This window comes from Lemur catta, chromosome 15, assembly GCF_020740605.2.
Source record: "Lemur catta isolate mLemCat1 chromosome 15, mLemCat1.pri, whole genome shotgun sequence".
NCBI classification, from domain to species: domain Eukaryota; kingdom Metazoa; phylum Chordata; class Mammalia; order Primates; family Lemuridae; genus Lemur; species Lemur catta.
In genome coordinates, this window is record NC_059142.1 from 57,632,528 (window position 1) to 57,655,007 (window position 22,480).

The 22,480-nt window shown below is 40.6% G+C and overlaps 3 long non-coding RNA genes across 10 annotated transcripts in view; 2 read left to right on the top strand and 1 right to left on the bottom strand.

Moving 5' to 3' along the window:
- Positions 1 to 22,480, top strand: part of LOC123620604 — a 55,104-nt gene that overhangs the window by 25,257 nt on the left and 7,367 nt on the right. For both annotated transcript variants that reach the window (XR_006728917.1, XR_006728918.1), the window contains one exon: positions 20,446 to 20,587. This is a non-coding gene — a long non-coding RNA (uncharacterized LOC123620604). The remainder of the gene's footprint in view (positions 1 to 20,445; positions 20,588 to 22,480) is intronic.
- Positions 14,110 to 16,034, top strand: LOC123620605. Its single transcript, XR_006728919.1, has 2 exons — positions 14,110 to 14,943; positions 15,670 to 16,034. It is a non-coding gene; the product is annotated as an uncharacterized LOC123620605 (long non-coding RNA).
- Positions 21,477 to 22,480, bottom strand: part of LOC123620603 — a 32,185-nt gene continuing 31,181 nt past the window's right edge. For all 7 annotated transcript variants that reach the window (XR_006728916.1, XR_006728910.1, XR_006728915.1 and 4 more), the window contains exon 3: positions 21,477 to 21,649. This is a non-coding gene — a long non-coding RNA (uncharacterized LOC123620603). The remainder of the gene's footprint in view (positions 21,650 to 22,480) is intronic.

The following is a 22,480-nucleotide window of genomic DNA, read 5'->3' on the forward strand; positions in this document are numbered from 1 at the left end:
TCGGATTCAGAAAACTTAAAACGAAGGCTTCACGATCAAAAACATTCTGACCTTGCCTTGTCTGCCTGCCTCTTGTACCAATCCCTCCCTGAAGCCAGCCATAAAAACCAGAATCCTTCTACCCAAGGCAGGTCGTACAACCCAGAACCCCTATTTTTCTGAAAGCTAGCCTCAAAACCCAAACTTAGTCTATGTAAAATGGCCATGAAGTAATTATCTGACCTGGTTTGTTCTTACTTTGTTTTACTGTAAAACCCCGTGCCAGAAAGGGCCTTGCCACCCAGAAGGGAGGAAGGCACACTGGAGAGAGGCCAAGCAGAATCTAAATGTAAAAGCCTTGCTGGTTCTGCCTCTCGGCCTGTTAGAATGAGCACACCCACTTTTGGGCCAGTCATTTCTACTGCACTGTCCATGCTTTCCACATAAATAATGGGCAGTTTCCCCTGCACCTTTCAGTGTTCGTTCTGAAGGTGTGCATGCATAAGTTTTATTCCTTTCTCCTAGTAACCTTCTTGGCAGTAAATTCTCAACAGGTCTTCATGGGGACCTTTTTGGGCCTTGCTCCCCGACTTTGGGGACCAGAGACACTTTGATCCCTGTGATGTCAATAAATTCTGTTTTGGGACGTGACGTTTTGGAAGGATCTAACGAACTGATGGGATGTTCTAAAACATCTACTACGTTTATAACGTTTAAAAGTGATGTCATATTTGTTTACTAATTCTTACTGAAGGACTTACTTGCTTTTCTCAGTAAAATTTACGAGTTTAAGATTGAAAAGACAGTAACTTAAATGATATTTTTCTCCTTGTTCCATGTTACAGATCTAATTTACAGGGTACAAAAATGGCAAACAGAAAAGTAACTTAAACGAATAGCTGGAATCTAAGTAAACTGCTAAGGTAAATGAATAGATAAGATAAAGTAGGTAAATACAAATGAATAAAATTTTCCTATAATTGAAAATCTTAAAGTCATTATGTTAATATAAAAGAGATAATCAGAAAATGTTTGGCTCGTTTGTAAGGTAAAAGACTACAACATTGGTTCTTAAACATAAGCTTAAAGCTTATACCTTGTTATCTTTGTATTTAGAAATGCCAATGGGCCAATTCAAAATGGGAGACTAACACTTCAAAGTTTCTTTAACTTTCTAGGTTGTTCTAAGAGTTGACGTGATCATCTGTATATGTATGTAATTAAAACTTGTAGAAGAAAGGAAAATAATTCCATACAAAATTTTTTAATGAAAATATCATAAGATATAGTACTTTGTGAAAAGATGATTTTGTCTAATTCACTGATCTTTGAAACTAAACTTCAGTATGTCAATGGTCATTAAAAATTAAGTGGATGTGAAAGTTACAGGTCATAAAAGTTTGGCCATAGATGCCGTCTCTCTGACATATCTTGGCCAAAGGGGGGTACTTGCGAACTAAAATAAAATTTTGAGGCTTACCCTCCCCCAACACTGCCGCCGCTGCCTATAACCTGCAAGCCCCTTCTTCCAGATGGCACACCTCTTCAGGCCAAAGGGATGTGTACCTGCCACGTATTGATTTATGACTTTACCTAGAGGCCTCTTGGGCGTGGTTCGAGGTCATGAGCCTCAAATTTGGCTCAGATTAAATCTCTTTCAAATTATGTTACGGAGTTTGGTTTCTTTTCCATTGACAAGATTGACGCCTGGGCGTGGGGCTCGGGGAAGACTCAGGACCACCGAAGGAGCAGCCCGAACGCGGCGCCGGGTACCGGCACGGCCCCTTTGGGCCCTCCGACTCGGAGCTTCTCCTTTGGTGGGGGACTGGTGTGTCGTCCCGAGCGCCATTTTTGGTTGATGGTCTTGGTTTACTCTGAGCCGGTTCTTTTCCTAGGAATTGTTGTGTGGGATCCTAACTTAGATTTGGAGGTACATCCTAAAGGGTCTTCTCCCTTGTCTTTTTATCCTAAAATTAATCTCAATTGGCTTTGCTGTGCATTTTTGAAAGAAGAAACTGAACTGTCTTGTTGGTAGATAAATGAGAGACTGAGTTCCTCAGCTCCGAAGAGAAGGGGCAACCTTACTCCTCCCAGCCTTGGGAGACCCGGGCTACCGGGGTCCCGGGTGGGAGTTGCCTGGGGCAATTCCCTGAGACACGAGTGGCCCCATAGGGAACCCCCCACACACACATTAATTAAAAGAATGCTCTTCCAGGAAACGCATATAAGAGATGATCACTCGGCGTTTGGAGCCCTCTCGGAGGTGCTAGACCTCCGAGAGAGAAACCTGAGACACCTAAGAGGGTGGGAGCGACTCAGTGGTGAGACCTTGAGGAGCCCCACCCACAAGCAGCACATTCTGATCCACGACACCAAACCCCGTGTTACAGTTCGGTTGCTTCTTTTAAAGAAAAAATGGGACATCCTTTAAAATCGAGGAAAGGCCAAGGGAGAATGACCCCCATGGGGCACCGCAGTTGGTGTGTGGTGCCTCTACTTGCAAGTAGTTCTGGAAATGAAAAGAATGGAAGGCATGCCAGGTGCTGCTAGGGCTCCAGCTGGTTATAGCTAATGCTTGTGCACAAGTTTTTACGAAAGGGCAAATGACATCCAGGAAAATTCAGAGCTGAAATGGTCGACCTACCTCGCTATAGAGTTGAAGTGTCTCGAGCTAGTTCTCTCTCTTCTTTTCTGGCTAGTCTAAACCCTGCTAAGTTTTTCTGTTGATGTCCAGATAACTCATTCTTTACGGCATTTACAATGGAAAGGCTACGTGGAGATCCTGATGCCAGTTATTTGTCAAAGGTTTATGAAAATATTTCCGTTTTCGTCTTTTAACCCTAAAGGGAGATAGAGTTTACCTCCACTGATTCAGCGTCTATAGAGAGGTACACAGAAGGTGTTTGTAAATGCACTGTCATGTAATGTTAACCCGACCCTCAGGGACTCAGAGTTGTCCTACAAGTTGTGGTTAGAAGAGCTTAAATTGAAAGCTTCGGTTTTTCCTTGGTCTCGTCCATTTTTGTTCCACTCTTTACAAGCGAGCCAGTTATGTGTACATTATGTGGGTGTGACAAAGTTTATTCCTGGGGAAAACGTTTGTAAATTATTAATTTTTGTGTAGTCATTTATTTTAAGATGAAAAGTGAATGATGATTACAATCCAGAGGATCTGAAAACAGTCTTACTCTTTATAAATATTGCGGGTACTCAAGTACACCCCCCAAAAAAAAAGAATTGTTCTGAGACCATTTGGATTCTTTTCCAGACAACTTAATCTTGATCCTCATGGAAAAAGCATGCTATTTCTTTTTAGCATTGTTTGAGGTGCTGGGGACTGGCACTGAGAATTTTTTTTTTTTTTTTCTCTCAGTCTACACTCAGGTGATCTTATGTTGATATGGGATTCAGAAAACTTAAAACGAAGCCTTCAGCAGCAAAAATGTTCTGACCTTGCCTTGTGTGCTTGCCTCTTATACCAATCCCTCCCTGAAGCTGGCCATAAAAACCAGAACCCCTTTTTTTTGAAAGTGTTAAAGCTGGTTCCCCTCATCCCCAGGAACAGAAAGACAGAGTCACTGAGGCTGCAAAAAGGCAAAGGAGTTTTATTGACTAGCTTGAGCTGGGGTCCAAGCCCTGAGCACCAACGCAGTGGTCTCTTTCCCTGGGCAGGGACCCTGCTCAGGGGGTGGTGAATGTCTTTTGTACTTTTCAGCACATTACATGCACGGGGTATACCATCCCCCCTCCCTCCCTTAATTCATTTGCTCCTTCAAAAGTGGCTGATTGTCTTGGCTCCTGATTGGTTGGTTTTCAAGCCATGGGACTGGCTTTTGATTGGTTGGTTTTTAAGTTGCAGGACCGGCTTCTGATTACACCTTGCCCTTCTTATCTGGTTAATTGGTTGGAAGGCCCAGGGACTCTCCAGCCCTTTATCAGGAAGTAACTTACAGTTATCTCCCCCCGGCCTGTCAAGTCCATCTCGGCTTCACTTAAGCTAGGTCAGGAAGCCATATTTACAGAAGCAATTAGCATCCGTTAGAATGAAGGAGAGCACACTTTTTTTTTTTTAAACAACTCCTGTTCTTCAAAATCTAGACTTAAAAGCCAAACTTAGTCTATGTAAAATGGCCCTGAAGTAATTATCTGACCTGCTTTGTTCTTTCTTTGTTTTACCATAAAACCCCGTGCCAGAAAGGGCAGAGGCCAAGCAGATTCTAAATGTAAAAGCCTTGCTGGTTCTGCCACTCGGCCTGTTAGAATGAGCGCACCCACTTTTGGGCCAGTCATTTCTACTGCACTGTCCATGCTTTCAACATAAATAATGGACGTTTTCCCCTGCACCCTTGAGTGTTCATTCTGAAGGTGTGCATGCATAAGTTTCATTCCTTTCTCCTAGTAACCTTCTTGGCAGTAAATTCTCAACAGGTCTTCACGGGGACATTTTGGGGGCATTTGCTCCCAGACTTTGGGGACCAGAGACACTTTGATGTCAATAAATTCTGTTTCAGGCCGTGACATTTTGGAAGGATCTAATGAACTAATGGGGTAGTTCTAAAACATCTACTACATTTATAGCATTTAAAAGTGATGTCATATTTGTTTACTAAGTCTTACTGAAGGACTTGCTTTTTTTGGTAAGATTTGCGAGTTTAAGATTGAAAAGCCAATAACTTAAACTATATTTTAATCCCTGTTCTGTGTTACAGATCTAATTTACAGGGTACAAAAATGGCAAACAGAAAAGTAACTTAAACGAATAGCTAGAATCTACGTAAACCGCTAAGGTAAATGAATAGATAAGATAAAGTAGGTAAATACAAATGAATAAAATTTTCCTATAATTGAGAATCTTAAAGTCATTATGTTAATTTAAAAGAGATAATCATAAAAGGTTTGGATCGTTTATAAGGTAAAATACTACAACATTAGTTCTTAAACATAAGTTTAAAGCTTATACCTTGTTATCTTTGTATTTAGGAATGCCAATAAAATGGGAGACATTAACACTTCAAAGTTACTTTAACTTTCTAGGTTTTTCTAAGAGTTGACGTGATCATCTGTATATGTATGTAATTAAAACTTGTAGATGAAAGGAAAATAATTCCATACAAAATTTTTTAATGAAAATATCATAAGATATAGTATTTTGTGAAAAGATGATTTTGTCTAATTCACTGATCTTTGAAACTAAACTTCAATATGTCAATGGTCATTAAAAATTAAGTGGATGTGAAAGTTAAAGGTCATAAAGGTTTTGCCATAGATGCCATCTCTCTGACGTATCTTGGCCAAAAGGGGGGGCCTTGCGAACTAAAATAAAGTTTTGAGGCTCACCCCCTCCACACACACACCGCTGCCGCCGCCTATAACCTGTGAGCTCCCGCCCGCTTCCAGATGGCCCACCTCTTTGGGCCAAACCGACGTGTGCCTCCCACATATTGATTTATGACTTTACCTATGACCCCTGTCTCCCTGAAATGTATAAAACCAAAGTAGAACATACCGGCCACAGCGAGTCCACTTGCTCAAGGCCTCTTGGGCATGGTTCTGGGTCATGAGCCTCAAATTTGGCTCAGATTAAATCTCTTTCATATTATGTTACAGAGTTTGGTTTGTTTTCCGTTGACGAGATTGACGCCCGGGCGTGGGGCTCGGGGCTCAGGGAAGAGTCAGGACCACCGAAGACTCAGTAGCCCGAAGTCGGCACCGAGTACCGGCATGGCCCCTTTGGACCTTCTGACTCCGAGCTTCTTCCCCGGTGGGACTGGTGGGTCGTCCCGAGCACCATTTTTGGTTGATGGTTCTGAGCTGGTTCTTTTCCTAGGAATTGTTGTTTGGGATCCTGACTTAGATTTGGAGGTGCATCCTAAAGGGTCTTCTCCCTTGTCTTTTTATCCTAAAATTAAGTTTCTTTTGTTTACAAGGATTTTTTGGCATTTGCTACCATAGCCTAAATGGACTAAGATAGTATCTTTCTAGCTTCATTTCCTAGTATATATCTTCTTTCTTGCATCCTTCCATGCTATGTAACGGTAATCCTGCTTCCTACAATGCATCCTAATTCCTTAGCACTTTGTACTCACATTCACAATGCAGCATTCTTTCTCTTCCCAAAATGATCTAGATAAATCCTATTTGTCTTTCAGGCCCAGCCCAAATGACACTTTGGGGCCCTAAATACCCAAATAGGAGTAACGTAACTCCTCCCTCTTTACTTATACTTTTATTAAAAACCAAAGGGCTTACACTTAAAAAACCTATGTAGTTCATGTCTTAGGGAGGATGGCTTGTTATTCTGAATAGAGTATCATTATATCTCACTAAAATTTCTTTTTGCACCAAAAATAAGATTCTCAAACTCACTCTGAGTAGTCCAGTTGCCTCAAATTTCAGTTTAAGATTATACTTGTCAGGAGGGAAAATGAGACCATAAAGTAAATCATTCAATCACCTAGTTGGCCTCAGCACTAGGAATAGGAGGACTAAGGCACAGCTGCTGCCTATAGGAACTCATATTCCACAAAGAGAAAGAGGTCAGCACACAATAACAGGGTGATGGGCTGTGAAAGCCAAGGAGACAGACACAGGAAAATGACAACCTAAAAATGCAGGAGCCAGTGAGTTAGGGAAAGTTCATAGATTAAACGATTTTATAGTAATCTATTTTCCTAAAGAACAGATGGAGGGAAAATAGGAAATGACTAACATTCTATGAGAATATGATTATTGACTAGAATGTCTGTCCCTCTAGGAGACCAACATTTAGCTTGTTGCATATTATGGAGCAATGTTTTTAATAAATGTACAGCAAACCACGTGTAATCCAACTCAATGAAAAAAAAACCAACTGAAATCTCAAGCTATTTTGAAACAGGAAGGAGAAAATTTGCAAATATAAGGTTTTCCCAGCTAAAGCAGAGAAGGCAAAACATACGCACCCTTTGGAAGGTATTAAAGAGGCTGTCACAGTCTGACTGCAAAGCAAGGTCATTGTCAGTTCTCAAATGCCCTTGGTCTCTGCCTCCAAGAAAAAAAAAATCATTTTTTTTCTAAGTTACAATAGTCAAGCCTGTAAATAAATATTTTTAAATTTCCGAAGCTGTATCTCCCCACTAAAAGATGCTCAAAATTAAAAAAAATAAATCAAAATATTTTTTAGCTACTTTTGTCAAAAAGCTAAATATTCTGTAAGGTCTCAATATGCATGTCGGCCCTCTCTTTATCACGCTGTAACACACCATCTCTTGGGTTTTGCCGTGACAGTAGGTAACAAGGCTTCCAGGCTCTCTTCAACGCCTCCAAGCTCCCCTTTCTCCAAACACAAAAGGAAGATGAAAACTACAAATCCCCATCTGCCCACCCTACAGTTCCTGGGAAGAGACAGTCCTCAAATTGTCCCTGCTTAGACCCCTGAAGCTTGGAGAAGGAGATGGGGACAAGTGTGGCAGCGGGTGAGGAAGGATGTCCAATGAGGGGACAGACGCGAGAAGGGACATGGAGAGGAGGGGTCAACGGAGATAAAACAGTGAGGGGGATGAGGAGGAAGAGCAAAAAAACAGGGAGAAAGGAGTGAGGATCACAGAAGAGAGAGAAAGATAAAATGGAAGAGAAAAAGAAGAAAGGGTCAGGGTTAAAGGACGGGGAGACGGTGGCAAAGAACGTGGAAAGGCTGTCACTGGGAAGAAGGGAGGTTAAGGCGGTGCCACCTACAGGGCTTTACCCCAGCAGGTGAATGGGCTGCACGGGGAAGGGGGAACTGGACACCGAGCGGGTGGTAGCAAGGGGCTCTGGGCGAAGGCAGGAGCCTGAGGGGGATGCCTGAGCCAGGGAGCGACAGGCACGCGGGGGCGGCGGCGGCTGCGGCTTGGGCGGGCCCCGCTCCCTCACCGTGGCTGAGCCGGCCCGATCCTCGGGCGCAGCCTCTGCCCTGGGTGCGGCGGTGGCCGGACCGGAGCCCGCCCCCAGGCTGAGCCAGCGCTGGGGCTCCGGGCTCAGCCCCAGCCTCGGCCTCTTTCCCTCAGAAGCCGGAAGTGCCGCGACCACAGCCAGCAGTGGAGCGGACGCTCCGCCCCAGCCGGCAGTGGAGCGCAGACTCCGCCTCGCTAGAGCCGCGCCTGCGCGTTCCTGTTTCTGTTGCTGGGTCCTGGGGTCTGTGTCACTGAGCAGCCGGCAGAGGGCAGGCTTCTAATTGTTGAAGGCCCCGGAGTGTCTGAGTGTGTCCAAGGGGGTTGTTGGGGACCTGTCACCTGGGCGCTGCTTGGTGAAGCCTGGGGGACTCCAGGGGACTGCCACAGTGGGTATGGGGAGCAGCCCTGCTCCGATGGCCAAGAAGATGAGGAGCCTGATCTAAGACCAGGAGGGAACACTGGGTACCGACTCCCAGCCCAGGCATCTTCCGTCCCATCCCTCCATCCCCCTCGCCTGTGAGAAACTGGAAACCGCATATATTGCTGATGAGAGTGAAAAATGGTGCAGCTATTGTTGAAACACTTTGGTGGTTCCTCAAAAGGTTAAGCATAGAATTACCGTATGACCCAGCAAGTCCACTTACAGGTGTGTAACCAAAAGAATTCAGAACAGAGATTCAAACTTACATTTGCATACCAATGTTCATAGCAACTGTATTCACGCTAACCAAAAGGCAGAAACAACCTAAATGTCCATCAACAGATGATAAATGGATAAAGAAAATGTGGCAAGTACACACAGGAATATTACTCAGCCATGAAAAGGAATGGAGTTATATGACACCTGCTACAGCATGGGTGAATCTTGGAAGCATCATGATAAATGAAATAAGCCAGGCATAAAAGGACAAATACCATATGATTCCACTTCTGTGAAATATCTAGAATAGGCAGATTCATACAGACAAAGTATGTTAGAGGTTACCCAGGCCTGAGGGCAGGGGAAATGGGAGTTATCGCCTAATGGTTACAGAGCTTCCGGTTGGTATGATGAGAAAATTGGAAATATATATTGATGATGGTTGCACAGCATTGTGAATTTACTTAACGCCAGTGAACTACACTTACAAATGGTTACAGTGGCAAATTGTGTATATCAGAAGAAAAATAGGTTTAAAGTGAAATACTTTTTAAGATACATAAAAGCTGAAAGAATCAATCAGCAACACACTCTTAAAATGCAAGAAATGTTAGACGTACTTTAGGCAGGAGAAAAATGATACCAGATGAGATTATGTTTAGAGATCTGCCCATGGTAACCAAATGGGTAGTATGTGACTTTTTTTCTTTTTAAAACGTCTTTAAAAGATAATTGACTCTTTAAACAAAAATAACAATAATGAAATTGCGGTGTATAACACATGTGTAAGTAACATGTATGACAATACCATAGAGACCCGAGGGGAAGCGATGGAAGTGTGGAGCATTCTGTATGGCTCTTACGCGGCACAGAAAGTGGTGTCATATCACTGGAAGGTAGAAACCAACGGTATTGTTTCGTATCCTATGCTGCACAGGACAGGTGCCCACACAAAGAACTATCCAACCCAAAATGTAAGGTTGAGAAACCATGCCCTAAAGCTAAATAACTGAAACAGTAAAACAAAAAGTTATAGCTAATGGGCCACAAAGGAAATAAGAATGAAAAAATACTCAATGCAAATGAAGTCATAAAAGAAAACAGAGCAAAGAGCTGATGAGATGAAGAGAAAACGTACAGGACGTGTTTGGTGAATGGAACATGGTGGAAATGACATGGTATCAGCTTCCAGGCCCAGGACTCATGAAACCAGCAGCTTCCACTGTCTGTCTCTTGGAACATTTGCTCTGGAGGAAACCATCGCTCACATTGCCACCTGGGCTCCACCTCTTGTCATACCAGGCATTAGATTGTCATAGCATTTAAAAAGAAATATTTACAGGTAAATCTGACAAAACTACAAAAGACCTGTACTATAAAAACTGTAAACATTGCAGAGTAAAAATAAAGGAGACCTTAGCAAAGGGAGAGATACTCTTTCTTCGCAGGTCAGAAAAACACTCAGACATCAGTTCTGACCAAATTGATCTGCAGATTCAGCACAAGCCCCGTCAACATCTAAGTGTTCTCTGTTATAGAAATTGTCAAGCTGATTCTAATATTCATGTGGACATGAAAATGACATAGAATAAGTCCTCCAGAAAAAAAAAAAAAAGAACAAAGTTCGAGGACTAATACCACTCAATTTCAGGATTTTTAATAAAGCTATGGTAATCAAGACAGTAGTATAAAGACAAATAGATCAATAGAACGAAATAGAGAGTTCAGAAACAGACTCACGGCTGGGCGCAGTGGCTCACTCCTGCAATCCCGGCACTCTGGGAGGCCAAGGAGGGAGGATCACTCGGGGTCAGGAGTTTGAGACCAGTCTAAGCAAGAGTGAGACCCCGTCTTTACTAAAAATAGAAAAAAAATTAGCCAGGTGTGGTGGTGGCACCCGCAGTCCCAGCTACTCAGGAGGCTGGGGCAGGAGGATCACTCAAGCCCAGGAGCTAGAGGCTGCAGGGAGCTAGGCAGACACCATGTCACTCTAGCCCAGCGACTTGAACAAGCCTCTGTCTCAAAAAAAAAAAAAAAAAAGGAAAAGAAATAGACTCACTCATGCATGGAAAACAGATGTGTTACAGATGAGCAAAGGCCATGCAGGGGAAAAAGGATTGTCTTTTCAATAAAGTGTGCAGGAAAATGTGGCTACTCGTGTATCAAAAAAAAAATTTAACTCATTCCACATCTCATACATATACGAATTGGGCCATCAATATAAATGTAAAACTATAAACTTCCAGAAGAAAATAGAAAATGTTTGTGATCTTGGGCTAGGCAAAGACATCTTAAATATAACACCTGAAGCATGGTTTTCCGAAAGAGCACGCAGAATTTTATCAAGATTTTAAACTTATATTCTTCCACAGACACTGTTAGAGTGAAAATACCAACCATAGACTGGCAGGAAATATTTGCAAAGCCTGTACCTGATTAAAGGACTTGTATCCAGAATATGTAAATAGGTCTCAAACTCAGTAATAAAAAGTAAATAACCCAATAACAAAATGAGCAAAAAATTTGGCTAGATACTTCACCAAAGAAGATGCTCAGAAGACAAGTAAGTATGCTCAATGTCATTAGTTGTGGGGGAACTGCGACTTACACCACAGTGAGAATTGCTGTGCACCTGCCCGAGTGGCTGAAAGAGCCTGGCAGGCCACGCAGGGCTGGCTTTGCAGGCCTGTGACCTGTGCAGTGACACAGAGCCCCTGCACGGAGGGCCCTGCGCCTTGTTTCATGCCCTCCTGTTTTCATCTTGAAACCCTTAATGATCTTAGAACAGGGAGCCCGGCATTTTCATTTTGCCCCAGACCCAGCAAATTATATAGCCAGTCTTGACTCCACATGTTAGCAAGGATGGGGGAAAGTGGGGCTCTCATACACCGCTGGTAGGAATGTAAAATGGAACCACCACTTTGGAAAACAGTTGGGCAATGTCTTAAAAAGTTAAGTGTTTACCTCCCGTAGGACCCAGCATTCCCACGCTTAGGTGTATACCCAAGAGAAATAAAAATATATGTGAAAGATTATGTAGATTTTATGGGGATTAACTAACCAATAAAATCCCTTTTCTTTCCATTATATCTTTCATGAATAGTGAAGGCATTACAAATACTTTCTCTGTAAAAAGTTTCTCTATTATGATTGTCCCAAAGGTTACACTGCAAATAATTACATTAGATTTTGACCTCTTATTTATGCAGTGACATTAATTAAAAGTAGAAAAGTAAAACATTTGTTTATCTTAAAGCTAGTAGAGACTTAACTATCCCTTCCATAACAGGCAGAGTTTTCATTTGGGAGAAATAAACCGTTTTTACTGTGACACATACACTACTTACATTATTAACATTGGTTCCATTTTATAAAAAGTATTTTTTAATTCTAAGTTGTGATTTCAGTAATGATGAATTGTACATTTTATAGCTTGCTCTAATCTTTTTACACAATTAAATTAGACCTAGCCCCAAGTTTTACCAACTTTTTAAAAACTTACCAGTCTATAACAATGACACAACTAGGCCGGGCGTGGTGGCTCATGCCTGTAATCCTAGCACTCTGGGAGGCCGAGGCGGGTGGATCACTTGAGCTCAGGAGTTCGAGACCAGCCTGAGCAAGAGCGAGACCCCGTCTCTACCAAAAATAGAAAGAAATTATCTGGCCAACTAAAAATATATATAGAAAAAAAATTAGCCGGGCATGGTGGCGCATGCCTGTAGTCCCAGCTACTCGGGAGGCTGAGGCAGTAGGATCGCTTGAGCCCAGGAGTTTGAGGTTGCTGTGAGCTAGGCTGACACCACGGCACTCACTCTAGCCCGGGCAACAAAGCGAGACTCTGTCTCAAAGAAAAAAAAAACAAAAAAACAAAAAACAAAAACAATGACACAACTGATGAAAATGACATATCTGTGTAACGATGCAAAACTCACCATAGGTTCAAGAATAATGTACTTGTTTCATATCTGAAGATTAAACATATTGTAAATTTGGGGGGGGGTGTCTTTTTCTTTTTTCTTTTTTTGGAGACAAGGTCTCGCTCTGTTACCTGGGATACAGTACAGTGTTACTACCACAGCTCACTGTGTTACCTGGGATACAGTACAGTGTTACTACCACAGCTCACTGCAACTTCAAACTCCTAGGCTCAAGTGATCCTTCTGCCTCAGGCTCTCCAGTAGCTGGGACTACAGGCACATGCCACCACACCTGGCTTTTCTCCCCCCCTCCCACTTTAGTAGAGATGGGGTTTCGCTCTTGCTCAGACTGGTCTTGAACTCCTGGCCTCAACCAGTCCTCCCTCCTTGGCCTCCCAAAGTGTTAGGATTATAGGCACAAGCCACTGCACCAGGCCTAAAATATACTGTAAGTTGTACAGTCCATTTCCTTGGTAGTTGGGAAAAAGAGCACAGGCAACAGCAGAGGACTGTCCTGGGACACTCTTCATCACACAACCAGTGACAGTTTAGTCAAAATCGGACCCGAAAGCCCAACCTTGACTACTCAAGACACAGGGCTATGCTCTGCCATCAATTAGAAAATGGTTACCTTTCTGAAAACCCTCAGGATAAATTTCTTTCTGGTTTTAGCATTGTGAATAATAGCTACGGTTCACCTGGGCAACAAATTTGCTTTATGGCCATCACTAAAATGTTGAGCTTGCCCTTTTATACCAAAACCCAAATTTGTGACACATCCTTAACAAGCTGTAGGAATTCATGGAAGACTTTCTCGTATTAGGTTTCCTCCTGGCTCTATTTTAGATCCTAAACTTCATTTCTCTTTTCCTCATCCTTCTCATCCCCTTCTAATATATATAGCCTTACTCTGTATCTTCTTTTCTAATTGTCCTCAAAATATTTTTGGAACAAAAGCTCTAATAAAATATACCATGTATACTGACTGATACACATGAGGACAATGTGCACACATGCACACACATGGATTAAAAGCCAACCGAATTTTATTCTTCCTTCAGGATAATGGGGACCCTGCTTCCTGCGCTGTGTGGCTTGCGTCTTGTACCGACAGCACTGGTGACAGCGCCAGTCTCACTCTTGGCCAGTGGCAAATATTCCCATCTCTTTTGTTTCTCCATTCCTCAGCAGTTGAGAATAGGAATTAATCAATGTCTCATAATGAAATGGGATGTTTCAAAATGTTACATTAAAGCTCAATTCCACCATTGAAAATATTTGTTATATGTTTTTCTTATTATATACATTTACTAGCCCTAAACCAAATCTAACTGTATTTTGTACAACACTTAGTACATAATCTATTTTAACAGAACTCTAAGACAAACTTTCAATGATTAGCAAACTTTATGATGTATAACCTACTAATTTTGTTGAATGGATTTTCTTTCAAAATAAATTATGTAATTACATCTTTCTAAATCATATACGTTTTTAAAACTTCTATTTTCATTTTAAACTCAATTATAAAATATTATCATAATAATGTACATTGTACCTGAAAAGCCCTAACCTCAGCATGATATAATTCATCCATGTAACCCAAAATACTTGTACCCCCTAAATCTATTGAAATAAAAACTAAAAAAAAGGTCACAATAAAATTATATGCTTTGTCCATTTGTCAGAGAAAAATAATTAATGGTAAATACTAGGCCTTCTTTTTCAATTCTGTATGAAATTTCTCTTGATAACACTTGATAGAATTCTACTCACAACAACACTCAGCCAAATACACTTCTTTCTATAGTGCCAAGTGTTCAAAAACACACAGCATTCAAATAATGTAGTTTCCATGTAATTAGGATATCATTTTCAGTTTGATAATCTCGCATAGAAAAGTCTTCAGTGGAAGAAAAGAGAAATACCTAAAAAGAAACAGTTGACTTAAATGATGATGATTACTACTGAATGAACCGGTTCCCTAAAACATAGTGGAATAGGCTGTCAATGCCTGAATGTGACTGAGATGTGCACATCTGGGAACAGAAGGAAAACTCTGCTGGCAACACAACAGTGATCCGACCAGGCAGGATAATCAATCCTTTCATTACATATCCCACCTCCTGACCCCTGTTTATCATCCACGTTCCCCAACAGGCTTCTGTGCCATCCACTTACTCCTTCTTTAAAATTTTTCATTTAGAAATTACTCATACAAGGAAGTATTTTAAAATATGTGCAGTTTGAAGAATAAAAGAAACACCAGAGAAACCACCACCTCGCCTCAGAAAGAGCAGAAGCTCCTTGGATAGGCCCCCTCCTGCTGGCTCCCGCCACCACCGCCAGTGTCCTTAATCCTGTGGTAACCATCTCCCCGTTTTTGTCTTCATACCGTTGGGTCCTGTGTATGTGCATTCCTTAAAAACACGTTGCTCTGTGCTGCCGGTTTTTGAGCTTTACAGAAATGGAGTCATTCTCCAAGTATTCTTTGGTAATTTGATTCCTTTCTTTGACATTACATTTTTGCAATTAATCCATATTGATGTGTGAGGCGACAGTTTATTTTTATTGTAGTGTAATAGCCTGTTATATAAACATATGACTATCTGTTCTGCTGCTAATGATCCTTTGTTGTTTCTATATTCTGCTGCTGGTGTTACAGTTGCTCTGGCCTAATTATTTTTCACAAATTGAATGTTATTTTTATATTTTATAGTTCATGCTTTAATTTTAACCACACTTATCAACTTTGCTCCTTATTCATTCTTACATTTCAGAACTTTCATTTGGGATCATTTTTTTTCTACCTAATGTAAACCATTAAGAATTTCTTTTCTCTCAGACTTTGTCTAAAAAAGCCTTTATTTCAATTTCTTACTTGAAAGGTAAGTAATTCTAGGCTGAGAGTTAATATCTCTCAAGACATATTGAAGCTATTGTTCCAGTCATTTGAATTCCAGTGCTGCAGTTAAGAAGTCAGTCATGAGTCTAACTACCACACCTTTATAAATGATGTCTTTTCAAAAATCTATTGTCTGTATTTAAGGTTTTCTCTTTCCCTCTAGTAAATTCTGCAGTTTTCACTATAATATGGCTAAATGTGGATATCCTTTTGATTTGTTCTGCACTGGGCTTCCTGGATTGAGTACTAGTATCTTTTACCCAATATCTCTATAAATAGTGATTCTTCCTCATTTCCTCTATTATCTCCTTCTAGAACCACAGATATATAGATCTGTCAGTGAACTCGTATTCAGCACATATGAAGAACTCTATAACACTTCAGTAAGAATGCTGAAATAAACCAACTCACTAAGAAATGGGCAAAGGAACTGAACAGACACTTTGTGAAAGAAGATATCATTGGTCAATAGGCACATTAAAAGGTGCTTACATCAGGAAAATGCAAACTTAAACTTTGTGAGATGCCACTAACAAACCCACTGGAATGACACAAATTTTATAAGATGGACAATACCAGGTGTAGAAAACTTGGAATTCTCATATACTGCTGGTGGAAATGTAAACTCTTCACTTTGGATAACAGTTGTGCTGTTTCTAATAAAGTTAAACATACATTTATCATATGGCCTAGTGATTCCACTCTTAGATATTTATCCCAATACACGCCTATACCTGTACATAAAAGCACACTCTATCTTATGTCATAATAACCCCCAAATGTCCCTTCAGCAGCTAAACGGATTTAAAAAATCATGGTATATATATATATGCACACAATGGACTACTACTCAGCAATGAAAAAGAATGAACCACCAACATCCTTAAGCAGATGAATCACAAAACATGTTGATCAAAAAAGCCAATCATGAAAAGTAATACACTGTATAATTCCACTTATATAAAATTCCAAAGCAGGCAAAGCTCATCACTGTGACAGCCAATTGGTGATGGAGTGGGGCTGGAGGGCAGGGTGGGCTGGCCACACAGGAGCACAGGGAACTTCCTGTATCTTGAATGAGACGGTGGTGACACAGAGGCACCGATTTACAGACAAAGTAAGAAAAATGACTCCCTCCAGAAAACACAGCCAGTTAATAGTAGAGCAATATTAGCATTAGTCTCGGTCTATTAACGTTTTCAAGCTTTCTCTCAGAAGGACAAACTGGCTACAGGAAAAGAGCTCACGTGCACCCAGCATGTAATAAACACTGCTGGAGACAGCTGGGTGAGGGCCACATGCCAGCCACACGCGACAGAGACCCCTGCCTCACAGAGACCACACACCGGTGGGAAGAGGTTTCACGGCAGAGGGCAAAGAACACTATGGCACTGCCAACAAGCAATTCAACCACATGGTCTGCTACAGGGGCCCCTAAAGTATCTCCCACAAGAGTTCTTAAGACTTTTAAGTTTAAAGTCTAAAGAAGAAGGTAGACTCACAACAAACAATAAAGTAAGGTAGATCCTCACCTAACACATAAAAAGATAACTACAGATGGTTTAAAGACCTATGAAAGGTAAAACTATAAAGTTAGTAAAGGAAAATGTAGGGAATATTCTTGTTGCCTTAAGGACTTCTTAAATAAAATTTCAAAAGCATAAAACAGTAGGCAAACTAGACTGAATTTGATCACATCCAAATTAGAAGTTTCTGTTCAGTAAAGAAAACTATGGAAAAAATTAATAAACAGATGACAGAGAAAAGATTTACAAACCATAAAACCTATAAAGGAATTATTGTCCAGTGTAACAAGAGCTTCTGGAAGTCAACAGGAAAAGACAGCAATCCCAGTGGGAAATGGGCAGAAGGCAGTAACAGGCACCCGCAGCAAAGGAAGCCCAGAACCATATAAGAACACCATGAGCTGCCTAAACCAAATACAGAAATGCAAATTAAAACATCCCTCTGAATGACAAAATTGGGGCAAGTGAACATCCAGTATATGCAGATGTACAGGAAAATAAAACCCAATGTGCACAGTGCTACCGAACTTGTAGACTGAGGCATCCTTTCTTAAGAGCTTAGTCAAATTAAGTACCCATATGCGTATGGCATCACCACGGAGGAATTCTTTCTGGACCTACATCCCAGTGAGTGGCCGTGAAGAGCTGGGGCAATGCACAGTTATCTGTGCTGGAAGGAAGCCAGAGACACTCGCCTGCGTGTCCACAGTAGGGAAATAATTCAAAGCACGAGGCAAGGGTATGATGCGAGGGGACACGGAGCATGGTGAAAACACCCAGGTTATCCTAGCATGCGATGGTGATGGCAGCGTGATGAAAAAGGCAGAGGACACTCACCTCAGGGTTGTAGACAGAGCCAGATGAGGTAATGCACGTAAAGTGCCCAGTCCCTTGCCCTTAGTCCTACAAAAGTAATTCCTGCTCCTTGGTATAGGTTACCCCTCTGAGCTTTCACCCCACTATTTATTTGTGCAGCTGGAGCACGGAGCTTTGTTACGAGAACTTAATAGAAGATGCGGCGGCCCCGTGAGCGCCCGGGGGAGGCGAGGCCTCTGGAGTCTGCGGGTCCCCTGTGCACAGCGGCTGCTGTACGGCAGGAGAAGCCCTCACTCCGCCTGCATCTCCACCTGCACACCTAGACAATCATTAAAGCCAGTGCCATGTGGCTGTGTTGCGGGTAAATGAGATAATGCAAACCTCATAACAAGTGCTCGTTCACCTCGCTTCTCCTCCCTCCCAGGTATGGGGAGGTGCCGTCTTACCAGGGGGAGCCCCGTGCCACCATCACATGTTGCGGTGGCCACACGACAACATGAAGGACGACTCAGCCATGCTGAGACAACACATACATATACAGAAAATGACTAGAAAGAACAACATCAAAATGAGTACCTTAGTTGAATTTGGGTAGAGAAATTACAGGTGGTTATTTTTCTGTTTTTCTATTTCCCAAGTATCCTATTATATGGTTATGTTACGTTTAGGAATGTAATATTTCATGGCAAACAAATATTTTACTTTAAAATTGCATTGAACAAAAAGTGTTAAACTTCAAAACCTAAACAGCATCTTTATAGATTCTGTATCAAATGGAGTTAATTTTAAAATTCTAGAATATATTCTGAAGCACTGGGTTCTTCTTAATTCTAACACTTAACCTGGGACAAATAATTTACTGAGAGCTGCATTCTTCACCTATAAAGTGCGGCTAGTTTTAACTCACAGTTGTGAGGATGAAATGAGATAATATGTAAGTACCATGGAGATGATCATGTTTTGAAAACTTCAAAGTTTGCAAAGATATAAATATAAACCCATTAAATACCAGAAGAAAAAATTTTAAATGTTTAGTAGCTTGAACTCCAACATTAGATGGACCTATTTTCAAATTTTAGCTCTGCCACCAACAACCTGGATGACTTTGGGCAACTACTTCACCTTCTCACTACAGTACCTTCTCAGCAGTGTGGGGGTAATGACCACATGCCTGCGTTGCTGTGAAAATTAAATAAGTAACTTATACATAGCACAGTGCTTGTCACAAAATAATGGCTCATTTAATGTTACCAATTATTATAATCCTCCTTAAAACCACTTCTGCAGTTAATAAAACTGAATATTATTATTAATGTCTCAATCACTGTTTCACATTAAGATACAAAAATAGAAGAGATATTCCCTACTCTTAAGGTTCTCACAGTCAATAAAAGAAATGGAAATATATTTCAAAGATCATAGGAGACTTCAATAACTAATAAAATCAAATTTTATATCTATTACTATGAGAATAAAGACAAAGGGGAACAGGATTGGTTACAATGAGGAATGTATCAAAATCTCAAAGGAGATGATATTTTAGTTGGATCTTGAAAGACTGGGTATGATTTTGTCCATTAATGAAGGAAAAATACAAAATTAAAAATCCAAGCCAGGCATGATGGCACATGCTTGTAATCCCAGCTACTCAGGAGGGTGAGGTGGGAGGATCATTTGAATCCAAGAGTTCGAGTCCAGGCTGGGCAACCTAGCGAGATCCCATCTCTTAAAAAAAAATATCTATAGAGTGCTCAGGCCATTGAGACTTGTCTCATCAGATGGAACACTGAGAGGGGAAAGGCTGGTTGTAAAAAGAAGAAATATTATGATCTAATTGTGAAGAGCTTTATAAAAATGCCCTGCTCCATTATTTGGACTTTATGCACAATAGGGAAATCAAAAGAGGATTTAAGAACACAATCAGACCTAAAATTTAGAAAAATAACTGGTAAAATTAGGTTGGCTTAACAGTGTCAGGAAAGACTTCCCAGGGATGACATTTGGAAGAAGAGTCTGGGAAGGTCATCCCATGTGGCGTGTGGGAGACACAGACCTGAGGACCTTCCAAGCACATCTCTGGCTTCTGGAGCGTAGCAGAGTGGGGGCGGCGGAGGTGATGTGGAAGACACGGGCCAAGACAGCGACACCTTTGCCCAGGAATGTGGGCTTTGAGGGCAAGAGAGAAAGGCCTGCGATGGTAGAGCGATCTGAGATGACGTTGTGGAAAAACAGGGGCTGGAGGAACAGGCAGGAAATCACAAGAGTGAAAACTCAGCCCAGAAGAGGGAAGAGCAGATGGACTCAAGAGACATTTGAGGGGACCATTCAGTCTAGCCTGAGAGGGAAAAAAATGAGTATGTTGTATTTTTACCATTTTTCTATTCAAAAAGCACTCACTATTCCCCTCTACCTATGGATTAAAATGTCAACGCTAGCGTTCAAGGCCTTCCTAGTCTGACCTCTCTGCCTTTTTATCCACTTTCCTTACAACCCACGGTCCCTCTACTTGGACTGTCCTCTCTGCCATGTCAAACCCCATCCGACGACTGAGGCCTGACTAATTCCATGCCACCCACAAGGCCTTCCGAGCTCTCCTGGTGTCTCTCCCCTCAAACAAAGCCTCCAGTGTTGTAAATTAATAAACCCTCATCATGTGGTAACGACCCTCTCCTATTACTAGGTACTACTGTCTGATTCTTTAACAGCTGTTTACATTTCTATGTGCCTTGTCTGTATGTTTCCTTCATAGAACTGCAAAGAAATGTCAAGCACATGAACACAGCTAGACAATCCAAGGCAAGATGAATGTCAGAAGATTTTGGCTTCCTGGAAAAAACTCACCATGGACTTTGGTTATTCAGAATTAGCTACTTCTTCTGTAAGGCTATCAGGTAAAATAAAATAGTAATGATAACAGTGGTAAAGTATACCTGCCAATCCACTTTCACAATAAGATACATAAGAAGAATAAATCCATATAGATTGAAAGGAGAATACAATGAGTAATTCCATGCAGAATCCTTGGAATTACATGAACAGCATAATAACAGGTAGTTTTTCAAACTAACTTATTTACAAAGAAGTAACTTAGGAATGGCCATTCTCCTCCTCTCTAATAATTCTAAGAGAGAGAGACATAGCAAACTTTAACTTAAATAAACAGTTTCTGGAAATTGGGCTTCAACAAGTGAAATTATAATACATAAAAAAAGAAATAATATGTACCTAGTTGCAACTTCAAAGTCAAGCTACACATGAAGAGGACTTGCAGTTTGGGCTTATGTATATCTGTAGCAACAGGAAGAACTCCAGGAGAACTCAGAACTTTCAATGCCAAACATGTCACAAGAGGTCAGAGGTCACATTTTTCTAACTTGGGTTTGACCCTAAAGTAAGCAATACATGTAATTAATCGATGCCCTATTCTGAAACATTAACTTGATTGGGACTAGTCTACCAATCTGCTGTTAGTCTAATCATGCTAGTCACAATGTGATCACCTCTAAAAACACAAAGTCAAAGTTACTCAAGACAGAAAGGAAACACATAGGTTGACTATTTTGATTGCTTTTTCCCAGTAGTCAATAAAAAATAAGTTAACCTCCCCAATCACACTGCCTAGCTAATAATGCCAGCAGAGACTAGTAAAAAATCCATATCTGTTTCAAAAGCATGTCTTTAAACTATAACTATTACTTAAAATAATGATAAACTTCTAATGCCATGTTATAATTACCCAAATTAGATGTGCATAATTTGTTTGGTTTAAAGAAAAGCAAGTGATATATGTAACTTGATTTTATTGGACATTAAACTATACATGGCATTTAGAGAAATAACATGACAATGAGTTATGAATCATATTAGGAATCTGCATGACTGAAGGCTTAAATTTCACTTGTTACTGATTCTTTGTTCTTTGATTCTTCACCCTTTACATCTTGATTGGAAATCTGTAAAACAAGGGCATCATCTGAAGCATAAAAATATTTTATAAATATTTAATAGAAATGATAAGTAACTGAGTATTTCAAAGCTTTAATGACACCTATCCAAATTACATAAAAGTGATGAATTCATGTGACAACTATAGTGTTTACAGACATTTAAACTGAAAAGAGGACTACTATTATCATGCGTATCTTCATACAACCCTCAACTGACTACTGTATTTCCTTTTTTAATAATAAAATGACTCAATTGTTTCAATTTTGTGATGATTAAACATTAGAAGACATCCATTTCTAGAAATGTAAAACGTTTTTACTGAGAGGCCAAAATTCATGCTTATTTAGTTCCCAAATGAAGTCATCTATAGAATTTATGTTATTATTAATTTATAAACATGAGCTGTAAATCAGAGGGACAGCTTCACCATTAATCAAAACATCAGACTTAATCCCAGATAGGTGTTTTGAGGTCAGATTGATCTTTTTAGTAAAAATACTTTCCATAGCAAAATAATAAAACTTGTGAAAGAAGTTTCCCTTAGGTATATATTTTTAAAGATTTGAATTATTGAATAAATCTCAGCAGTGATTCTGTAACTTACAGCACCTTTCCTACTTTCTTGGATACAGCACTAGCAGTTCTTTTAAAAAAGGAAAATTAAAAGAAAATGGTAAAAAGGACTCAGAACACTCTTTCCTGGGGAGGTATCATGGACAGGTACTGCTATGAACTCTGAATGTTGGATATCATCATACTTAGGTGGAATAAACATCTAGAATGAACACAGATACATTCTCCTATTTTTTTATTGAGATAAGAAGATTATTATTAGT